The sequence below is a fragment of the Apodemus sylvaticus genome, chromosome 22 (genome assembly GCF_947179515.1).
Source record: "Apodemus sylvaticus chromosome 22, mApoSyl1.1, whole genome shotgun sequence".
In the NCBI taxonomy this organism is placed as follows: domain Eukaryota; kingdom Metazoa; phylum Chordata; class Mammalia; order Rodentia; family Muridae; genus Apodemus; species Apodemus sylvaticus.
Genome location: NC_067493.1, coordinates 50,714,360 through 50,724,664, shown reverse-complemented (window position 1 = coordinate 50,724,664; position 10,305 = coordinate 50,714,360). Strand labels below are relative to the sequence as shown.

At 49.6% G+C, this 10,305-nt stretch overlaps 1 long non-coding RNA gene across 1 annotated transcript; it reads right to left on the bottom strand.

Moving 5' to 3' along the window:
- Positions 1-3,443: 3,443 nt before the first annotated feature.
- On the bottom strand, positions 3,444-5,857 carry LOC127672678 (uncharacterized). The gene is made up of 2 exons (XR_007974999.1): positions 5,571-5,857; positions 3,444-3,906 (listed from the first exon to the last, which is right to left on the bottom strand). It is a non-coding gene; the product is annotated as an uncharacterized LOC127672678 (long non-coding RNA).
- Positions 5,858-10,305: the final 4,448 nt, after the last annotated feature.

The window sequence follows — 10,305 nt, the reverse complement described above, 5'->3', positions numbered from 1 at the left end:
CGTTGTCCCTGACCAGCAGAAAGCTCCCATTTTGCAGATAGGCAGAGCCGGTAGGAAAGGATTCATCCGCAGCAGACAGAACTGGAAACCTCAGTCTGGCCTGATTCTTGGACCCATGGAGCCCCTACCGGGCAGAGGTTTGTCCTCGGGGTGGCCCCGGGGTGACTCCAGCAGCTGGGTGCTGGAAAAGGTGGCTTGGAGGCAGAGCCCAGGGCCTGAGCTTGCAGAAGTGGCGGGAAGAGGTACCGTGGTCCCGCCCACCCACTTAAAAAAAACAAAACGAAACAAAAAACAGTCAACAAGGTGACATCCAGGACAGAAACCCCTGTTCTCTTCCTGCGCTGGCCTCTGTCACACAATAAATAACACCTTAGAGGAGGGTGGCCTAAGTCAGGCAGTAAGTGATACCGCTGTCAGTCCAACCATCCTGTTGGAAGAAACACACTGTAATCATGCCTGAGAAAGACATTTGGCAAATGAGTTCCCATTTTCACATTGGATTGTGCTGAGCATATCAATTTCCCGCGGGCCGGCCAGCGTTGGGGATGTGTAATTGATTGCCCGCGTTATAATAAACAAGCCGTGACAGGCGATCATTCATCACGGGCCGCTGAACGTTCCAGCGACGCCGGGAGAGAGGGAGCGCGGGAGCCAAGGGAGAGGAGGGGAAAGCCCGCCCGGGAGGGCGGGGAGAGGGGACGCCAGGGCCGTAATTCTTTTCATTATCTAATTTGTTCTTACTGGCCTGGGTCCTCCCCCACCCCCTCCCCCAGGAGGCCTAGGGGTTGGGGAGGGGGGATGAAGGGTGGGGCGAGCTGTAATGTGGGAGGATTTGTTCTGGAAAGCTAGGGAGGGGTGTGGGCGCGCAGGACTTAGCTCCTTCAAGACCCCGCCTCCAGTGGATGCGTCGGAAATTTAAATTTAAAATAAGACAAAAGAAACATCAGGGGTGTTGTAAAAGACAAACACACCGACGAGTCCTTTTATTGAAGAAAAGAAGAAAGTCAGAGCTGGCATCGACTGGGGCTCTGGCAGTGGGTCCTGGTCTCTCTCCGCCTCCCACCCCCTCCTCCGGACCCATAACAGTGAAGTTTCAAGGCGTGGAGCCGTGAGAAGGGCGTGGAAGGAGCCGGCTGGAGACCTAAGGCTTCACCCAGCCAGTTTGCAACCCCTTCCCCATGCTCCCAGCATCCCCTCTGCCCTCCTGGGTAACAAATGCAACCCTTCCAGAGCCAGGGAGTGGAGGGGTGGAGCCTGTGCTGACAGAGGCGTGGTTTGCAGGGGCGTGGTCATGTTAGAAGAGGAAAGGCAAGAATAAAAGAAAGGGGGGTGGGGTGGGAAATGCTTCAGAGTGGCTCAGTATTCCTGGTTAGTATTGTCTTTAATTTTTAATCTTTAATTGTTGGGCCATGGTGGTGTTCATCTTTAATTTCAGCATCCGAGGCAGAGGCAGGCAGATCTGCATGGAAAGTTCCAGATCACCTAGAGGTACATAAGAAGACTGCGTCTCAATTTTTTTTTTTTAATTTGGTGGTGTGCATGTAGACTGGAGGACAAGTCTCTCCTTCCACTTTGTGACTTGGCTGCAAGTACCTTTGGGGCATGAGCCATCTCATCATCTTTGAGGTGATGGAGAGGTGAAGTTTGGATGACTCTCCAAGGATCTGTATCTGAACTGCTCACCAGCCGCCAACATGGCTACCATTCCTGCAAAACCCGCCTTGTCTCCAAAGGAGGAACTGCTCTTCTGGAGCCCTCCAGAGTTCACGGAGGTATGGGAGAAGGCATGTGTGCATCTCTCTTCCCAGAGCAGCACTGCCTATGAAGTGGATCCTGGGATCCTGGTACTGCAGGGGAGAAATCGAGGCACAAAGAAATGAATGAGCAGCCAAGTGGTGGTGGCACACGCCTGAAATCCCAGTACTCTGGGAGGCAGAGACAGGCAGATTTCTGAGTTCAAGGCCAGCCTGGTCTACAGAGTGAGTTCCAGGACAGCCAGAGCTAAACAGAGAAACCCTGTCTCGAAAAAACCAAAATCCAAAAAAACCAAAAAAAAAAAAAAAAAGAAAAAAAAAAGAAAGAAAGAAAGAAAGAAAGAAAGAAATGAACGAGCAATAAGAAAAAGCTAAAACGTGGACTTGATTGACAGTGTAACCCTCTAAATTATATATGGGGGCTGAGAGGTGGCTCAGTGGTTACTCACTGCTCTCCCAAGGGTCCCAAGTTCAGTTCCCAGCACCCGCATCAAGTGAACAGAACCCTACACTATCAGTAGACAGTCACGGTTTAACCCTGCTCACCCAGACCACCATCCATCTCCTGTACGGTGGATTCACCTACTGGCTGTTACAGGAGCGCAGTCAATGGGAACTTTTGTGTCTGTATTTTTTTGTTGTTGTTTGTTTGTTTGTGGCTTGTTTTGCTTTGCTCTTTCTTTTAATGGGATATTGACAAATTTCACTGGTGGCATAGCCTGCATTGGGAAATCATTCCTTTTATGGCCACGTAATATTCCTTTGCAGGACTCAGATCTCGCGTATCATCAGTCCATTATCTGTTGATCGCCATCGAGTCATTTTCACCTTTAGGTCCTCCTAGAGCCAGGTTCGACCCTCCGTTTTTGATTCTTGTGGGGTATGTCCTTGGGAGAAGACTTGCTGGATTGTATAATAACTCAGTATTCAGTGCATTACAGAATTATTGACAAGCTTCCCACAACACTGGGTGGGTTCCATTTTTCTTGTGCTTGCCTTCCATGTGAGTGCACTGGGGTCCACCGTGCGGCTCTCTCCCCCTCCTTCCGAGTCACGACATCTAGCCCGGAATCTTTCCTAATGTGGCATCTTCCTTCCCTCTCCCATTGGACCTTACACACCGTCACCTCCAGGCTGGACCGCATCCCTGATGTACATGGCCCTGATGTCCCCACAGACTCCTCTGTGTAGCTCCCAGTTGGCTTTTGTTTTACATTTAAAGACAGAAGTTTCACTGGGCAGCCTGAGTCTGCCTTGGTCTCTGGAACACTGGGGTGACAGGTATGTGTCACCATGCCAGCTTTTGGGGGCTTGGATCTCTATTTCCTTATGTTGACTGATTAATGTCCACCCTCTAGACTTAGGTAGAGCCTCTCCTAACCTATTTGTCACTCACTGTGTCCTTAACACAGTCCCTTGTGGACTAGATACCTGGCGAGTAGGCAGAGACAATGGATGGCAGCCAAACTGAGATCCTTGTGAAATCTCCTTCTATCACAAACCACAATGCCTTGGGAGCTGAAAAACTCACTCTGTTATGAGGAATTTGGAGACCAACAGGTTCTCAACTAATACAGTTCTTTAGTGCCTGCGTGGATTTGACCAGGGGTCCTCGGGTTGGGGTGGGCGTCCTGTTCTGCCCTCTCTGTCTCAGAAGGTCCAGGGAGATTGCAAGATGTTTCATTTGCGTGGGTGTAACCTGAAACGTGGCAGAGTGACTCTGTTTTATTTTGCTTTATTCCCCACCCCACCCCCATTCCTTTTTATGTAGGCACGGTAGTCATAGCATGCTCCATGGCTTCCCACAGTCCTGGGTCGGCCTGAAGGTCAGGTCTGGGGCATGGTATGGGATAGAAACCGTATCAGCTAGAACTTGACACCCTGAGTCAGTATCCATGTACAGACCTGAGGAGCTGACAGAGGAGGATTTGAGTTCTGCAGTCACGCTGCCCCTTTCTTCCTAGGAACTTCATAGGACTCTGGCCATCTCTCTCCTGGGAAGTTCTTCCTGGTAGAATTATACCATGCCCATCGGCACGCAGGGGAAACAGAGGCTCAGAGATGAGAAGCATCCCCACTTGCTGTTCTTCAAGAGGGCATCTGCAGGCTTGCTCCTGAGGGAGTCCTTCCAGCCAGCACCGTTTCCATTAGTCTGATTAAGACAATTGATTTATTCATTTTTAGGGGCAGACAGAGAGACACAGAGAGAGAGAGGGGTGGGGGGTGGGACACAGCACGCCATTTATATGAAGCAAACGTCTCTAGAAAAAGCTAAGAAACGTACTTTCTTCCAGCCACGGTCAATCAACCGTCTGTCCAAAGTGGAATGGTTCATCTATCTCATACAGAGACTGTGATGCCCCAGGTACTGAGGAACCAGGAGGGAACTGCTTACCAATGTACAAGCCTGCGTGGCGAGGCTGAAAACACAGCCTTGGCTGTGAGCTAGGAGAAACTTGGGGAAGTCGAGAAGTCTGACACTTGACATTGGCTGGGGAGGAATATTAGCAGGTGGGAACACAAGAGTATTAGAGTGTGTATGTGTGCATATGTGTGTATGCGTGCATTCACAACTGAGCATGCGCTCACTCAGCAGTTTGACTGGCTGCCTTGCCAGCACCAAGGATTATGTGGGCTCTTTCATCAATGCCAGGAATCCAAACCCAGGACCGCAGGCTTGCACGGAGGTGCTTTATCCACTGAGGGGTCCCCAGCCGCTGGCATTGCTTCTCTCTCTCTCTTTCTTTCTTTCTTTCTTTCTTTCTTTCTTTCTTTCTTTCTTTCTTTCTCTCTTTCTTTCTTTCTTTCTTTCTTTCTTTTTTTTCTTTTTTTTTCTTTTTTCTTTTTGGATTTGGTTTTTTCAAGACAGGGTTTCTCTGTGTAGCCCTGGCTGTCCTGGAACTCACTCTGTAGACTAGGCTGGCCTCGAATTCAGAAATCCTCCTGCTTCTGCCTCCCAGAGTGCTAGGATTACAGGCGTGTACCACCACCCGGCTCATTGCTTCTTTCTTAATGCTGTCCAGTTTCCCAGAAGAAGAAGACAGGGAGTGTGGCTCAAAAGCAGAGCGCTTGCCTCTAGGGCACAGGGCTCTGGGCTGGATTTGAAACACTGAAAAGAACAAAGCAAAACAAAACAATAAGAAGATAAAGCCAGAGACATTGCTTTCTCCCTCTGAGTCTCCCTTCGACAACCAGAAGGCTGGGGGGACCCAAAATGCCTCCTCCCCCACCTACTACTCATCCTTACATTCCATTCCTGTCATCTCAAAGCCTTTAATCCCCTGATTCTTCTGTTAGGAATCTCGCCCAAGGAAATCATTACGGACGCCTAAAAAGATGTAGCTACAGGATGTTTCTCACTTGGTGTAGATTATGGATACAGACCGGAAACGGCTCCAGCACCCAATCAAGCAGATAAGTGTATGGCGCTCCCCCTTGGAAGCCCTGCTCACAGGCAGGAAGGGAAAGACAGGCTGGAAATAACCTGAGACAGACACTGAATTTGTCGGAGGCAGGGATGGGGTGGTGGGGGGGGGGCGGTTAGGAGGAGGGTTGAGCGGGGTACACATTCAAGCTTGGGATGGTCTATTCAAAACCAACCTAAATTAGAAATGTGGCATCGCTAAGATCCGGAAGTCATCAATGAAACCAGAATTCTGGGAGAGCAGCTGCCTTGGAAGAAGGGCTGGCTCCCCAGTTCTGGGAAATAAGTGGAGTTTCATATTCGACTACACAGTAGGCTGCATGGGACGGGCATGCAGGCTCTTGCTTGTTTTAGACAGGATCTCTGGTAGCCCAGGCTGTCCTTTAACTCACCATGTAATCAGGAGGGACCTCAGGCTCCTGATCCTCTTGTTTTGTGGGGGCACAGAAAGCCATGTTCTTCAGGCCCAGAGAGACATTCAACAGAGTCACACAGAGAAAGTCTAAGCCCAGATTTTCTTGTAGAGAGTTCCTTTTCCCTTGACTGAATTCCTGGGATGGAAAAAGGAAAAGGGGGCCATGGGCAAGATCCTGAGAAGATGAATGATGTATTTTCCTTTGCAACAGAGCTGGTCTGGGAGGGAGGGCCAGGCCATGAGCTGCAGGGAACCAAACGCCCATCAGCCCGGCCCTCTATACTTCCCTTTTGGGGCGGTTCTGCCATTTCCCAATGGTCGCTGCCAGATGACCTCAAATCCAGGGTCTGTTTTCTTCAGTTACGGAACTTGGCACTGCTTGGAGGGAGGGTGTGTGGGGAAGAAGAGGGGAGAAGGAAGAGATGGGTACGCAGTTCCTATAACCACAGGATGGAAGGAGGGGGGAGGTCAGACAGGGCCCTGCAAGTTGACTCCCAGCTCCTCTGCACAGCCAGCAACTCTTGGCTTCCCTCAAGTTTCTCTTGGCCCAGAGCTGCTTCGAGAAACTTAGCACGGCTCGCATGCTCAACAATTCGCTTGGCAACTTGGCTCGTGCTGATGACTTTTAAAAGGAGGAAGAGAGAAAGGGACAGAGGAAGAGAGAGAAGGGGTGTTGGTGGGGTTGAGGCATCTTGATTGCTAGAATGCTCACCCAGCCAGCAGAACCAAAGCCCTGGCTTTAGTCCCCAGCACAGCATAGACTGAGGGAGACAGGGGCAAGAGGACCAGACATTCAAGGCTATTATCAGCTACATAGTTCTAGTCAAGGTAGAGATCTTGTCTTTAAAACGGGAGAAGAAAGTCCACAGGATTTAAGAATGACTGTCGGGCTGGAGAGATGGCTCAGCGGTTAAGAGCACTGACTACTCTTCCAAAGGTCCTGAGTTCAAATCCTAGCAACAACCATAAGAAGATCCAACATCCTCTTCTGGAGTGTCTGAAGACAGCTACAATACTTACATATAATAAATAAATAAGAGAGTAATTGTCCCATGGAGTTAGGGGAGGTCAGATAAGAGAAAGGCTTCCATCGTGACCAGCCACCGCCTAGGCAGGTCGACTTGGGTCACTAAAAGAGGATCGACAGGGGAGATGGAGTCAGAGTTCTACATTGGCTTTATGTGTAAGTGTAGCTTTACGCTCAGCTGTGCTTCCTCGAGAAGCCACACAGTACATTCCTGCCTGATCCACTCCCAGCCAACCCCCTGCAGTAGCGTCCTCAGCCTCAGGACACAGGCTGCAGAACTCAACCCCTACTGGTAACTGACTCACCCAAGTCTACACAGTTCAGCCATAGTACCAGAATTAAAGGAGTGTCACCCGTGGCTCTGAGCCTCCTCTGGACCACTCTGTCCTCTGGCCGCTGCATATAGATTACCTACAGGAATCTCTCCTATGTGAGCCTCTGTGAGCCTCTGTCTCTGTCTCTCTCTGTCTCTGTCTCTTCAGAGACAGGAACATAGTGAGCCAGCCCTTTTAGTCAGTTAACTCCGGAAACCTGCTGTTCGGCTGACCTCGGCAGCTCTGGGAACTGGGTCATGGCACACAGAAGGCAAATGCAACTTGATTAGGATTACCCAAGGTCCCCGGCTTGTGCATGCCCTGGGAGAATTCAGGGGCTGTCTTAGCCTGGGGAACACCCTTTGCTATCTTCATTTTCTTCTGGGGACGCAGGGGGCAAATTGCTGTGGTACGTTCCCATGACTTGGGCTCCTGTGCCAATCACATAGGCTTTCCTGATCCGAATTCTGGCTACAGATAGAAGGAAACGTCTATCTAGACCCTCACGGCCCTGGGATCATGGAGTTGGGGGACAGCCACCACAGGCCCTCTCAGGGCTCTCGAGTTTAAACCCTCACAAGAGTCTCCAGAATTCCAAATGTAAACTATCTACAGCTGGTGTGAATCACGCCCCTCCTAGGGCACAGACAAAAATCAAAGCAGCTGTGGACAACCTGAAGCAGCCCATACCCCACACCTGGGATTAAAACAAAAAAACACAGTCAGGTAACAGAACTGGGCTTTTTAGCGTTTGTCTTGGTTTTTGGTTTTTCGAGATAGGGTTTCTCTGTGTAGCCCTAGCTGTCCTGGAACTCATTCTATAGATCAGGCTGGCCTTGAACTTAGAAATCTGCCTGCTTCTGCCTCCCAAGTGCTGGGATTACAGGCATGCGCCACCACTGCCCAGCTCATAACTGGGTTTTTTAAAGAAACCAATTTCTTTACTAGCACCTTGTCCCGGTGGGGTAGCTCTGATCATTTCTGCCAAGCTGTGTGCTCTAGTCTAGCTGGCCTGAGAGCTTCCGGGTGACTCTACTGTCTCTGCTTCCTTCAGCACCATGACATTAGAGGTGCGCACCATGGAACACAGCTATCGTACATGAGTTTTGGGAACTGAACTCAGGCTGTCAGGCCTGCACTGCAAACAATACTTTTACACGCTGAATTATTTCCCCCATCCCCTTTTATTAATGGGCTTTCATTATGACGTCCAGGCTGGCTCAGAACTCACTGTGTAGCCCAGGCTGGCCTTAAACCAATCTTCCTACCCCAGACTCTTGAATACTGGAATTGCTCTACAAGAGGAAATCTTAAATATATAAGAAAACTGGGTGTGGGGGGGCATACCTGTTGCCCTAGCATTTGATAGGTAGAGGCAGGAAGATCAGGAGTTCAAAGGTCACCCTTGGCTACATAATGAGTTTGAGGCCAGCCTAGAGGATTATGAAATCCTGCCAATTAATTAATTAATTAATTAATTAATTAGTAAATTAATACAGTAAGACAGAAAGACAGATTTCTGAGGGCAGAGGTCACTTAGGGCAGTGGCAGTAATCAATGATCCAGGTCCCTAAGGAGTGTCTGGTTCCTGGCCCAACTGTGTCACATACTCTGACTGCTTTCAAGTTGTGAGATCTTAGGTGAGTGAGATCACTGACTATCCTGTGACTCCATCTCCTCAGGGGCATCTGGGTTCCACGGAACCTTTCCCTTGGCCCAGGACACTCAGAGGACAAGATGGAAGGCACACGCCATCCTGGGGGCCCCTTGGTCTCCTACGGCACATGCTCAGGTGGGGTGATGGAGGTGAATGGAGGCTGCCTCAGGACCCTAGCTTGCCAGGGGTGCCACATGGCTTTCTCTCTCACACACATTCACTGGAAAGATGCCCGAGTCTGAGGCTGGCAAGACCCAGAACAGCCTTTGACAGTACCCAGCCAACTGAATGTAATTAAACTGCATGCCCAGAAGCCAGGCGCATCTTCTTAAGACAGAAACATGAGCTTCGAAAGCCCCCTGGCATCCCAATGCAGCCTGGCTCCTGTGTTTCATACCACAGTCACAGACTGCTCACAGCGGGGAGGCTTCTTAAGCCAAAGCGTCTCCACCTTCCCTGAACACCTCACCTGGTCTTGCTTCCCCAAAGCTGAAGTTATGAGACTGTTGGCTTCCTGTGGTGATTTGGAAAGTGGCCCTCACAGGCTCCTGCTAATCCAGATGTAGAACTCTCAACTCTTTCTCCAGCACCATGTCTGTCTGCATGCTGCCATGCCTCCCACCATGACGATAATGAACTAAACCTCTGAACCTGCCAGCCAGCCCCAGTTAAATGCCTTCATTTATTAATGTTGCCTTGGTCATGGTGTCTCTTCACAGCCACAGAAACCCTAAGACACTTTCCAACTTGGTTTCTCAGAAGGCCCAGAGATGCCATGTTTGAGACAGTCGCTGGGTGGAAGGCACAGTGTGGAGCCAGATGCTAGTTATCCAACGGTGGGCAACAGAGGCCATCTCCACATCCGAGCTTACTTTCATTCCTTCTGTAGCTATTGAGTCCTGACAGGGTAGCAGGAGCTAAGGATTCAGATGGTGACCAAAACTGTCCTTTATACAGCCATGTGCGGGTCAAGGAAAACAGACTGAATATAAATGAATAAACTCACAGAAACAGCTACAGTTTGTGGTGTGGAGAAATAACAGCAAGGGGTACACTTAGAAAGAGTCACAGCACTCCTGAGAAAGTAACATTCGAGCTAAGAGTTGAGGCTGTGGCAATCCTGAAAGATCTAAGGCTCTAATATTCCCAGGCAACAGGAGGAGTCTGTGCAAAGGTCCTGGGGTGGAAAAGCTAGGTGAGAGCTGGGCCTGACAGAGGTCAGTGATGCTGGAGTAAACAAGAAAGATGGCAGCAAGAGGTAAGACAGATGTGTCTGCTGGGTCATGGAGACCCTGGTAATGACCTCAACTGTTCCTTGAGGTAGCTGGAGAGGGGACTGCAAGGGAGTGAAGAATGAGTGTATCCAAGACATTCTTCCTTTGGAGACTTTAGTATCCAAGTCTCTGGAGTCTTCATGTCTAGCTTCCAGAAATGTACAGTTCTGTTTCTCAGTTGGCTCTTTACAAATGAAGTAGGCAAAGAAATTACCAAGAAATGGCTGGTGAAATAATGTAAGAAAGGGTGGAAAATGTGTGTAAAATGCCTGAGGCCCTGGGTTCAATCCCTAGCATCAAGAAACACATGTGTACACAGACACATGCACACACATGCACAACACATACACAACACATTCACACACATGCACACACACATTCATATACACACACAGACATTCACACACACATGCATACACACATTCACATACACACAGAGT